Genomic DNA, 13,542 nt, shown 5'->3' with positions numbered 1-13,542 from the left:
ATAAAAATGGTATATCGGCAGATTCTTCAAAAATAGAAGCTATAATGAAAATGCCTAAGCCGGAGAATGTCAAAGATCTCCAACGATTTCTCGGTATGGTAAATTACTTAGGTTCATATATTCCTAATTTGGCACATGAAACAAGTTTACTGAGAGATCTACTTAAAAAACAAAATATTTGGCAGTGGACACTCAACCATGATAAGCAATTTGTAAATTTAAAGAAATTAATTTGTCAGTCACCTGTCTTGGTCCATTATGATGTAAATAGCCAGTTAGAATGTCAGTAGATGCAAGCCAAAAAGCAGTGGGGGCAGTCATTTTCCATGGGAAAAACCCCATAGCTTATTCATCAAAGTCCTTAACAAAAACTCAAGAAAATTACGCGCAAATAGAAAAAGAATTGTATGCAATTGTTTTCGGATGTAAAAAATTCCATCAATATATATATGGCAAAACAATACATGTCGAAACGGATCATCAACCTTTGATCACACTGTTTAAAAAGCCACTTTCAGATGTGCCGGCAAGACTGCAAAGAATGATGATTACGTTGCAATCATACGACCTAATTGTTTCATATACAAAAGGTACTGAAATGTATATCTCAGATACTTTGTCAAGAGCGCCTGTCAGTAATACCGAGGTAGAGAAATTGGATTTGGATGAATTTGAAAACAATATTATTTGTCAGGTCAGGTTGTTGACTTCAAATTTGGCAATAAGTGAGGGTAGGTTACAGCAAATTGTGTCTCATACAAAGTCAGATGAAATCTTACAAAAATTAAAAGAATATCATAAAATAGGATGGCCTAATAGTAAACAACAATGTGATCCTTTAACCCTGCCATATTGGAATATTCGAGATGAAATTCATGTAGTTGATGAAATTGTATTTAAAAACCAATCAGTAATCATTCCAAAGTCAATGCGGTCAGAAATACTACAGCAGTTGCATGAGGGTCATATGGGCATGGAAAAAACTAAAAATTTAGCCCGTGGTATTGTATTTTGGCCTAATATTTATAATGACATAGAAATGAAAATCAGACAATGTGAGACTTGTATGACATACAGTGCTAATAAAACAAAGGAAACTTTATTAACTCATGAACAACCAGTATTGCCATGGCAAAAGGTAGCAACAGATTTATTTGAGTACAATAATAAAAAATATTTGCTAGTTGTTGATTATTATTCTAACTACATTGAAATAGCTCAGTTAAATACAGATAGTCGAAGTCAAACAATAATAACACAATTGAAGTCTATTTTTGCCCGTCATGGAATTCCAGTACAATTGGTAAGCGATGGAGGTCCGCCATACAATTCCAATGAATTTCAAAATTTCATGAAGGACTGGGATGTTGAACACATAATGTCTAGTCCTCATTTGTCAAGGTCGAACGGACTCGCAGAAATTTCTGTGAAAATAATAAAAAACATATTAAAAAAATGTGAACATTCAGGCACAGATATTTATACAGGTTTATTACAGTATAGGACAACAACTAGAGGTAATTTAAAGTCACCATCTGAATTACTCATGTCAAGAAAGTTAAGAACAAAATTACCCATAAAAACTTGTCAGTTAAAACCTAAAATAGTAAAATTTTCTGATCATTTCAAAAATAAGACTGAAATGATAGAAAAAAGTAAGTCTTACTATAATAAAAATGCTAAAATATGTAATGAGTTTCAGCTTAATGATGAAGTATATTTTAAGAAAAACCCCAAAGATCTGACATGGTCTAAAGGTTATATTGTGTCTAAGACTAAATTTCCTAGGTCATATATAGTAAAAAATGAAAATGGTGTAACATACAGAAGAAATTCTCAACATATTAAGTTGTTTAAGTCAAACATGTCAAACCTTAATAGTCACAAGCCATATTCCAATCAGTCAAGCCAAGTAGTTACAAACAAAAAGAACAGATCAAGTTTTACTGACAACTTGAAAGGTCAAAGTTCAAATAAAGATGAAAAATGTATAAAAGAGGATGATACAGTGAAATATTATTACATTCCAGAGTTTATTGTAAATGCTCAAAACCAAGTGTCAAATTATAATAATTATAGTCAAAATAGTTCAAAAACAAACTCCATAAATGAAACATTTATATCAATGGAGTCAAGTCGGTCAAGTGTAAATAGTCCATGTAATAAAAGCAATGTATCACAAAATAAGAACAATGAAAGTAATATGTCAAATATTTCAGATATTGTAAGTCCTATGTCAAGTTTATGTAATGATGGGGATATAATATTGTCTCCATTGTTTGTCGAAATGAATGAGAACAATCAGGATACAGAATTCTTGAATGAAAATCAAATAGTCATGTTTCAGTCAGATAGTCAGTCAGTATCAAGTAACAGTGTTCAAAACTTACCAGAAATGTTAGACATTGCAATTGGTAGCAATACACCTGAAATAAGATACAGTTCTAGAGGTAGATTGCTAAAGAAAACAAACAGATTGGATTTGTGAATAATTTATTATTGTGAAATTACATATTTGGACATAACAGATAATTGTAAATAAATTGTATTATATTATTAGGTATTGACATTGTAAAAATTGTATTATGATTATTTATTGTTGTTTGTATAATTTGATTGATAATTAGTTATTTAAAGGCATGTTATTAATTTATTTTATTTATTTTTCTCTTAATGGCGGCCATAAGGCTTGGGCCAATGTCAGTTAAATTAAAGATAAATAATATTCTTCTTATGCATGTTGTACGGTGATTGTAGTTTTTGCAACTTGATAGCAAAATTCCAGAAACCACGCCGAGACCACTTGCGCATTAAAAAATGTCAGACACGAGAGCAATATAGAATTTTGTGATCACTGTTCACTGTTAAGGTTAATCGTCGCATAAAACACTATCAAAATTATACTTCAACTAGCCAAAGAAGCAGAAATACCAAAATTAGATATCGTCTACATCCGCCATGTTCGAATGCTACAAATCGAATCCCATGTTATTAATTTAGAAATATTGTCAACTGTCAATGAGTCGAAGTGTCAAGTGTCAAATTTATTTATTTTTTAAAGAAAGGGCATGTTGTATAATCTATGGTCACGAAAGCGCGGGAAACGTTGGTCGTGGCGGGAGTGTTTTTTCTAGCGAACTTTTAAAATTTAATTTAACTTGTATAAAAGATCAGTTTTGTATATAATTGTATGTATTAGTTTAATGTAATTACTTTGTTATTCATTTGTGTATATATTCTACGGTATTTGGTAAGTTTTTAAAACTAATTTTCCTCAAGGCCTGGAGTCAGGCCACAATATGAACGAGCCCCCGGACATCGGGGGCTCGCCCCCAGAGGTAGCTTATAATATTACTATTGATAATATGTTTTCAAAATTGGATGAGTCCAGTAAGTTTTCAAAATTGGATGAGTCCAGCATGGACACTGATGTGGATCAACGAAGCGATCGGAAAAGAGCGCGACCCAACAAAATATGCAAACACTGCAACAAAAGGAAAAAAAGATGTGATCCGATGCGCCGAACCAAACTTAAGGATACTGACTGTTCATGTCAACTCCCAGAAATTCCCTTAATTGATACTGAGCTTAGCAATGCTAAAAGTCTTGACGGTTTCCCAAGCACAGTAATGTCAACAAATACAATTTCCACCAATATCCATCAATACCAACCACCTCCATCAGAGGTTTCTCAGTCTCCAAATAATCCAGTTAACGCCTCTCACCCTCCTGTGTCCATAGGCAGATCATTATATGAAGCATATGACATAGGGCCTTTTGTAGTCCATGTCCAAAAAATAGCAACAGATAAGGAAATCCCATCCCTGCATCCCGTACAATTCGGTTATTTCCTCAAACAAAGTTCTATTAAAAACATAATTAATGGCAGTATTAAAAGGATAGGCAGGAACCGAATTTCATTATCATTCTCAGAATACAAATATGCTAATGATTTTATTAATAACCCATGCTTGGCTAGGAATAATTTCAAATCTTTTATTCCTTCCTTTAATGTGACCCGAATGGGCCTGGTGCGTGGAGTGCCTGCGGAATGGTCTCCCGAGGAGATATTGGACAATATCTCACTGCCCGTGGGCAGTGGCAAAATCATTAAAATTAGGCGTCTAAATTACAAAGTGCGAAACAGTACTCCTCCCGAGTGGAAGCCTTCACAGACTATTGTGATAACTTTTGATGGTCAAGCCCTACCTAAACATGTATTTGTATGTTATAATGCCTTGCCTGTGGAACTCTACTCATACCCCACTATTCAGTGTTATTCTTGTTGCCGGTTTGGTCACACTAAGACAAAATGTAACTCTCGCCCCCGCTGCTACAAGTGTGGCCAAGGCCATACTGGAGACACATGCGATATTGAGGATGATTCTGCATATTGTTGCTTGTGTTCTGGGTTGCACTTTGCTACAAACAGGAAGTGTCCAGAATACGAAAGACAGACCAAGATTAAATTATACATGGCTCAGAGATGTGTGTCTTACACAGAAGCAAATAAAGCACATGAACCAGTTTCAAAATCTTTTGCTGACATAGTTAAGTTATCGAATTTGCAGAATACTCCTAATTCTCCTGTGTCACCTGCATCACCTTCCTCTCCTTCAATTCCATCTTATAGTAGATCTTACAGGAAAACAACATTCGCTAAACCTTCATCCCCTAGACCAAAACGTCTGGGGTATAACAAAAGAGAACACTTTAATTTGATAAAGGACTACGATGCTCCCCCTCCTTCTAATGGAGTCGCCTTAAACGGTAACTCAAACAATAGTGAAACGATGTTCTCAATCTCTGATGTAATCCAACTGCTAACTGAAATAAAATCCATTTCTAACTCCAACCAGAACAATGTAACCGAACAACGCCGCCCAACTATTGATTCATTGACCCAGTTAAAATCTTCTTATGCCTCACGAACGCGAACAAATAATCCAGTGGAATTGTAGAAGCGCTGTCTGCAATAAAAATGATTTAATCCATTTGCATAATAAATTTAAACCATTTGTCTCAACTTTGTCGGAAACATGGCTTCGCCCGGAATTAACATTTCGAATTCCAGGTTATGTCATTCTCCGACAAGACAGACCTGACGGCTATGGCGGTGTTGCCATAGTCATCAGAAATAATCTCCCCTATAGGGAATTTCCACTTCCCTCATTCAGCGATGACTTCTCAGTCATCGCTGCTATTGTAAATAAAATTTGTATAGTGTCTATTTATTTCTCTCGTCCAAATGTAAATATTTTTTCTCATCTTAACCAACTATTCTCCATCCTCCCAAAACCATTCTTAGTCTTAGGGGATTTTAATTGTCAACATCAATCTTGGGGAAGTACTTCCTCTAACTACTACGGAGAGCAATTGCTAAATATTATAGATTCTCATTGTATCTGTATTCTAAATACTGGATCACCAACTCGTTTGACTGGTCCAAACGAAAGTGCAAGTGCCCCTGATCTATCCTTGTGTTCGCCTGATTTAGCATCGACTTTGGACTGGCATCCTCTTGCATCTTCATATGGTAGTGACCACTTCCCACTAATAATTACTTTTCCCTCACATAAACCTACCAAAACCATTCGCTCTCCTCGTTTTAAATACAGGTTACTGAACGCTGATTGGGAATTATTTAACGAAAGAGTAGAACAGAAAACCAGTTGCTACTCACAAGTAGGTAACCAGATTTCTGCCGAAATTTTAAGTAACGTTCTTATCGAAGCTGCCGATGAAACCTTTTGTACTAAAGCTAAGAACCGGTCTCTAATTCCTTCACCTCCCTGGTGGGATCATGAATGTACAGCTGCAATCAAGGCAAGAAAACATGCTGAAAAAAAATACTGTGATGAGATGTCAGACGAAAATTTTGAGTTGTATTTGGAATCTGCCCGTTGTGCTAAAAAATTATTTAAGAAAAAGAAATATGACGGTTGGCAATCATTTTGTGCATCCATTAGCCCAGATGTCAGCCCGTCGGAGGTCTGGCGAAATATTCGCAGATTTAGATCTGCCTATAATAATTCACCCTCTTCCAGATTACCGTTAACACTAGCTGATCAGTTCATGGACAATCTTGCCCCCCCTTCTGTACCTGAACAGGATTTCACTCCAATATCTATTCCTGGTTACATAGCCAATGACCCGTCTGGGTTAAACTCTCCTTTTTCTCTGATTGAACTTAAAGGTGTTCTTAATAATTTAAAAGACTCTACTCCAGGAGAAGATGGTATTCCATATTCATTTTTGAAAAACCTTTCGGACCGTGTACTGCTGCTGTACCTAGATATCATAAATACCATTATGATTTCTGGGTACATTCCTAAGTCTTGGATCACTCAATCGGTTATCCCTATTTTGAAACAGAATAAACCGGCAGATGATCCCTCTTCTTACAGACCTATAGTCCTTTCTTCAGTTTTAATGAAAATAACAGAGCATTTAGTGAAAAACCGTCTTGAATGGTTTCTAGAGAGTAAAAACCTATTAGCAACCTCGCAGTTTGGTTTTCGGAAAAGTAGAAGCACAATAGATAGCTTGGCAATATTCACAACAGACATAAGACTAGCTTTCTCGAACAATGAATCTGTAGTAGCCACTTTCTTAGATATAAGCTCAGCTTATGACAACGTCCTTATATCGGTCCTCGGGAAAAAATGCGTTATTTAAATGTGCCACCTATTTTGTTAAATTTTATAATTAATATGCTACGTGAAAGATATTTAAATTTGTTTATTGATGATGTCAAACTATCTCGAACAGTATGGAGAGGATTACCACAGGGTTCAGTACTGAGTCCGTTGCTATACAACATCTATACCTATGATCTAGAAACTTCATTGAAGGCATCAACTAACGTGCTCCAATACGCAGACGACCTTCTTATATACAAATCAGGTAAATCAATTGAAAACAGTTGCCAAGTTCTAACTTCCACTCTTTCTCTTTTAAAAACATGGTTAAACAGGAACGGTTTAGACTTGTCTGTTCCAAAGAGTAAAGTTGTATTGTTTACTAGAATGCGTATCCCTCCCCCAGTTCAGGTAAAGTTCAATAGTATCTTGATTCAACCAACAAACGATGTTAAATTCTTAGGAGTAATACTAGATTCCAAACTTACTGGTGTACCTCACTGTGAATATGTCACAGCGAAATGTGAACGAAATTTAAATATTCTTAGATGCCTATCGGGCATCTGGTGGGGAGCTCATTCATACTCACTAAAACTGATCTATAATGCAATAATTAGAAGTGTTATGGACTATGGTACTTTCTTATTGGAACCAGGTAATGTTGCTGCTTTCAAAAAACTGGATAGTATTCAAACAAAAGCAATGAGAATAATCCTAGGAGCCATGAAATCAAGTCCAATCAACTGTATGAGAGCTGAATGTGCAGAGCCCCATTAAACTTAAGACGACAATTTCTGTCGGACAAATTCCTATTTCGCTGTGTTCAATTTAATAACCATATCTTAACACCAAAACTAACTTGCCTGGCTTCTGTAATCCCCACTAGTAGCTTCTGGAAAAATAAACGTTCACCATGTTTAGTTCAAAGTTATAATAGATTCACCTCTCTTAAGGCCCCTACTCATCAAACGAATTGTAATCCATTGTTCAAATATAGTTACTATTCCCTTACCATTTCTCCTGATATCCATTTAAGCATGGGTCTTGTCAAGACTGAGAAGAACCAAAAGTTATCATTCAACTACATTGCTGATACCAAATGGCCACGATGGCATCGGATATTTACAGATGCGTCTAAACATTCTAAAGATGGCTGCGTAGGTGTGGGCGTGCTACACTCAAATTACAATATTGTTCAGAAAACCAAACTCCCTCCTGAATCCTCTGTGTTTACAGGCGAATGTCTCGGCCTAGCGAAAGCAATAGAATACATCATCCTAATGAAACTCAGTAAAACTGTTATTTTTACAGATTCTTTCAGTTCCTTGCAAGCTCTGGCCCGGTTCCCATTCGGTTCACATTACCAATTTCCGATCATTTCTGAAGTTAGAAATCTGTTACTGACATGTTTAAATAAAAACTATTCCGTGTCCTTCGCGTGGGTTCCAGCTCACTGTGGGATATCTGGAAATGAGAGAGTAGACAGAATAGCCAATGAGGCAGTGGAGAGTGGAGATGTGAATATTTTTAGAAACTACGCGCATGACTTGATAGCTCTTCCTGGGATTTACCTCAGGGAATCCTGGGGTGAATCCTGGGCCCAAGACGGTTCTAAGGGTCGTCATTATCGTGCCATCCAACCTTCTATACCCATAAAGCCCTGGTTTTGGAAACTGAGATTCGGTAAAAAGGTTACAACAATACTGACTCGTATGCGACTGGGTCATGTTTGCACCCCAGCTCACCTTGCTAAGCTCAATATTATTGACAGCCCCACATGCGAATGTGGATATGAAGAAGCTGATTTAAACCACATCATCTTTGTTTGCTTTCGGCGCGACCGATCAGCTCTTGTCAAAGGTCTCATTTCTCTTCAAGTTCCTTTCCCTTCATCCATATCCTGCTTACTTTCAACAGCTGACCTCCATGTATATCAACTTTTAGCAGATTTTATCCTATGTAATGATATTAAAATTTAGACAATACAACTTATATGTATATATATTTTTCCTCTTCTAATATCCTATTCCTTTAACACCTGATTTTTTATTCAATATTCCAAATTCCGTTCCTACCGATGATTTTTAAAACCTTTACCCGTTTCCCCGTTTTTACCCCGGGCCACAGTGCACAAACCGTGCGGGCCATAAAAAAAAAAAAAAAAAAAAAAAAAATCTATGGTCACCTGCGTTTCGTTTATAAAGCAGCGTTCAAATAAATAAATTATTACTTGATCTACCGTCTACAGCAACTGGTTGTTTTACTGCATCCTCCAACTATTCAAATATAAACTCCCAAACCCGCGTCTAATACAGTACCTCAATGGTTTTCTGTCAGTTGTGCGAAGAAATCAACGGTCGCAGGTAAGATTATTCGAGGTGCTTTATAATTTGAGATTGTGGCTAAAACAAGTGCCTTTTTTTGCTTTGCTTTGCTTTGCTTTCGGCGTCGAGCTAGGTCCTTGGGTAAGGGTGCGCTAGAGCTACATAGGGAGCTTAGCAATAGGTTAGGGAGGCAACAGGCAACCCTCGCGCAAAGAATTTCAATCGCAGTTCAACGCGGGAATGCTGCTTGCGTGATGGGCACCATGCCAAGAGGCCCACCTCTTTTTTTTAATTAGTTTTAGTTAGTTATTTAATTTAATAGGTAGTAGTTTTAGATGGATTAGCTATAATAGCTATAATATTTTTTTCAATCAAAGGTGCCTTTTGGAAGTTTGGATTATTTCCTAGCAAAGGAAATATGGTCTTTTTGTTGGAAACACTTTTATTTCATTAAAATACTAACGTTTTTTAATTAATTGCGTACTAGGCAATGTTGTGAAGGGTTTTATAAACTTGTGAGCTGCAACTTCGCCTAGGGCTAGGGTTGACAAAAATATTCGTACACCTAGCCATCATCATCATCCCAGCCTATATACCTACGTCCCACTGCTGAGCACAGGCCTCCTCTCAGAATGAGAGGGCTTGAGCCGTAGCTTCCACGTGGCCCAGTGCGGATTGGGAACTTCACACACACTATTGAATTGCTTCGCAGGTTTGTGCAGGTTTCCTCACGATGTTTTCCTTCACCGTAAAGCTGGTGGTAAATTTCAAATGTAATTCGCACATGAATTCGTAAATTTGGTTGTTAGCCCAATGTTGTTTTTTATTTCTCTTTATTATTAGAAAATTGAAAATAATTGCCGATATTGTTATTTGTTTTTGCCTTAACCCTATTTTTAACCGCTGATTTGTATGGAGATCTCATTGAACCTGCTTCAAGATTGCCTACCCAAGAAAAAAAATTAGCTGTTCTATTGACGTTTTGACGTTCTATGTTATATCATAAGAAAATTTTGCAGCTGACTGATAGCAAGATATTTTTTTTATAAGAAATATATTTTCTTCACGATTATATTTCACTAGGCAATGTTACATTTGTCAGACACAACTTTGCCTACGACTTTAGCTAATAATATCTCAGAGATAAATAGATACAAAGCACTTTCAACTATTGAAAGATAGGCTTAATCTTTAACTTTGTATGAAAAATATTAAATGTCACAGATAACGAATACTTCAACAGTTATTTAAAAAAAAAAACGAAAATCCAGGCAAAGTTGCAGCAGTTTACGGTATTTATCGGGCTTTCTCAATTAGCTTCAGTAAACTTTAGTAAGGTAGTTGAGAAAGCAAGATAAATACGAACTTTTCCTACAAAACACGATGGCAAAACATTATTCACTACATCTGTACCATTCGAATCTTGTGCTCTTTATACATCGATACGATATCCGAGCAGATAGGCAATTTCGCATTGCGTCTCTATTGATTTACTGCCCTGTAAACATCTCTATGACATCTGATGAAATTATAATCGATGTTTCGTCAGCCTAAGGAAATGGAAAAGTTTAATTAACTACTATAATAATATCAGTGTTTTAGAATGTGCGGGCCGCTAAGCCTATATTATGTAGTTGCGAAGCCTGAGTAATAAAATATAGAAAAAAAAACTTAAAAAGCATATTTTGGTTATTTATAAATCAACCCAAATCGATAATATTATCAGTCAGATTGACTTTAATACAAAATGTTCTTTGACTTTAACTAAACTAAATAAACTAAACCGTGGCGGGATGGGGTCGCGAAATGTTACATACTACAGGGTCGAGTCATGAAAACGGTTGAAAAACATTGAACTATATAAAGGCTTAATTAATTTAAGACCGCTAGAGAGTATCCGAGATGAAATGTGGGACATATAAGGGGCTAGCTAGACCGCTAAAGAGTACCCGCGCGAGACCGAGATGAAATGAAATAACATGGATTCGAACAACTATCAATATCCCACTCATGTCGTCACTCAATCAGTCTTATCTTCTTGTAAAGTACCTATAAAAATCTCGTGTCACCATGTTTGTGGTCGCACTCCTCTGAAACGGCTTGACCGATAGGTATATGTTTTTTTATACTTATACGCTTATACTTAATAGTAGTATGAGAATACAGCTAGGGACACACCTTTCCTACGTACGCAACGTATGCAATGCATATATATTTATATATGTATTATTAATTAATTAAAGCAAACAATCACAAAAATATGTTTTTTTCGCCTTTTAAACCATACCCCCTCCCCCCCCCCTTAATTAGCTGGACAACGTTTGTCGATAGAAACTTTATTTTTAAAATTCCGCAGTACCTACTACAAGGACCTTTGCCAAGTCCGTCCGTCCATCCATTCGAACAATGTAAGACGTACTTTTCAGCGTTTATTTTGACCATTTGACTCACATTATTTATTTACCTATATATTTTTTATGATAACGTTATTATGTACACCATCATTGCAGGACATCCAATAGGTCGTTGGTCATCCACCTATTGATGTCCTGTGTGTTAATTATTTAATAAAAAGTAATTCACTCCAAAAGACGAAGATCTTATTGATATACCTGTGGTCATGCAATAAACGATTTCATTTCATAACTCACTCAAAATGGCCGTCTTCAGAAGCCACTGAGCTTCCCGAGCTTGACGGCTCCTCGTGCCTCTCCCTCGCGTTCCTTCCCGCGCTTATTTTGACCATCGCTCTCACGTGCGCGTCGTCGCGCTTAGCCGATAACTGGCGTATTGAATTGAGACAATTTAAGTTATCAATTAGTTGTTACGCAAATTAAAAAATATTATTGCGACCGTGTTATCTGCGTTGTAGGACTGGACATTTAAGTTTAGGTATCCCGCCCGAGACGGCGGATTGATGTTTTGGAACCTCGTACCTAAGATAAAGCGTCGTCAGCGTGGACTTATGCCGTCAGTCATTAGTTACGCATAGACATGTGCGCCGATCGAAAAATTGTCGGCGGCGGCGTCTGATGGTTTTTTGATCGGCGGCGGCGGCGTGATCGGCGTGAAATCGGCGTGGCCATAGATTGCGTATTTTTTGGCATAACTTTTTAAGTTCTGTTATCTGACATCCGAAAATGTTTCTCATAATACCTCTCATAATCATCTGGATTCATAACATCACTAATCATACACCTTGTTTATACTAATATATTTTGTGTTCATATATTTTTAACCATTGACATCTATGTAATGTTTATTAACACACTCGGTCCCAGTGACACAACACAACTTCTGTGACTTTAGTTCTTACAAATACGTGTCACTGGCATAGAAGTGACTGCTGTGGAATATGCGTAGGCATAGCGTAAGAGCTTAGTGGATCGTTGCCGGGGCCGAACGTGTTAATCATAAGAGCTTATCCGCAATATTGAAATTCATAATGTCGATAAAATAACTTTTATGAGTAAAAAAACTTATGCCATTTAGGTCAATTTGATAAGGTTAGGTCCAGGGCCGAGGCGGAAAGTGTACTGGGCTACGTAGAGTTAACGACGCCAGTACACCGAGGAGCCGAAGGAGGAGGAGGCGACACCTAGCGGCAGAAGAAGAGCTATACGCCAACTACAGGGCGGCCAGCAAAGCCCTCAGCGTGCAGCGTAGCCATTGGCCAAGCCAAAGGTGCTAGCGCTCGTAACTTTGGAGCCAAGGATGAGGGCGGTTTCCCAGGGGGAGGTGGTTTTGGCAGTGTCTTTAAACATAGCCAACGCATTCAGCACCCTGACCTGGGAAACCATCAAAGAGGCGCTTTAGGTACCACAACGTGCCGGAGTACTTGTGCAGGGTGTCATCTCTGAGAGGGCGATCCGCTCTCCGCGCAAGGGAGAGTGGGTGGAGTGGGAGATGTCATGCGGCGTCCCCAGGGATGTCTTAGGACAACTCCGGTGGAACATTGGTTACGACTGGGTGCTGCGTGGCGCCAACTTGCGGGGGGTTGACGTGACTTATTACGCCCACAATACCTTCGTCACAGCACGCGCGGTGCCACCTTCCGTGATGCGTCCTTGCTGGGCACCACCGGCGTGGCCCAAATCGTAAACCGGATACGGGCTGAGACTAGAGGTCGCCCTTCATAAGTCCGAACCATTTGTTTTCATGGGCCTCGGAAGGCACCTCCTGTAAACGCCAGCATAGTATAGTGGTGATGGCCATCTGTGGATGCCCTTTCGCCCAGAACAAGACCCATCTGCAACCGCAGGGTAGCGAGGGCATACTGCATGCACCACCTCATTCGAGGCGACCTACGTAATGGTGGGCACTCCACCGTGAGAGTTGGGCGCCGAGGTGCTGGCCAGTGTCTACCGGCGGGTAGCCGAGGCGCGTGCCAGATGGAAACGGCCGTGCAATGCGCTGGCCACTGGACCATATCGGGAGTACAAGTAGTAAATATGGCAAATAATTAGCAAAGAAGTTGGTACTACTTTAAAATTTGTAAAAATTTTGCCACGCCGATTATACGCCGACCAATTTCATCGGCGGCGGCGGCGTGGAAAAATCGTCTGCGGCGGCGGCGC

The 13,542-nt window shown here is 38.2% G+C and overlaps 1 long non-coding RNA gene across 1 annotated transcript; it reads right to left on the bottom strand.

Moving 5' to 3' along the window:
• Nucleotides 1-1,098: 1,098 nt before the first annotated feature.
• On the bottom strand, nt 1,099-6,660 carry LOC141445199 (uncharacterized). Its single transcript, XR_012453293.1, has 2 exons — nt 1,874-6,660; nt 1,099-1,424 (listed from the first exon to the last, which is right to left on the bottom strand). It is a non-coding gene; the product is annotated as an uncharacterized lncRNA (long non-coding RNA).
• Nucleotides 6,661-13,542: the final 6,882 nt, after the last annotated feature.

This window comes from Choristoneura fumiferana, unplaced genomic scaffold (assembly GCF_025370935.1).
Source record: "Choristoneura fumiferana unplaced genomic scaffold, NRCan_CFum_1 Sck3bRy_52;HRSCAF=222_pilon, whole genome shotgun sequence".
Taxonomy (NCBI): domain Eukaryota; kingdom Metazoa; phylum Arthropoda; class Insecta; order Lepidoptera; family Tortricidae; genus Choristoneura; species Choristoneura fumiferana.
This window is presented reverse-complemented; position numbering and strand designations above follow the sequence as displayed.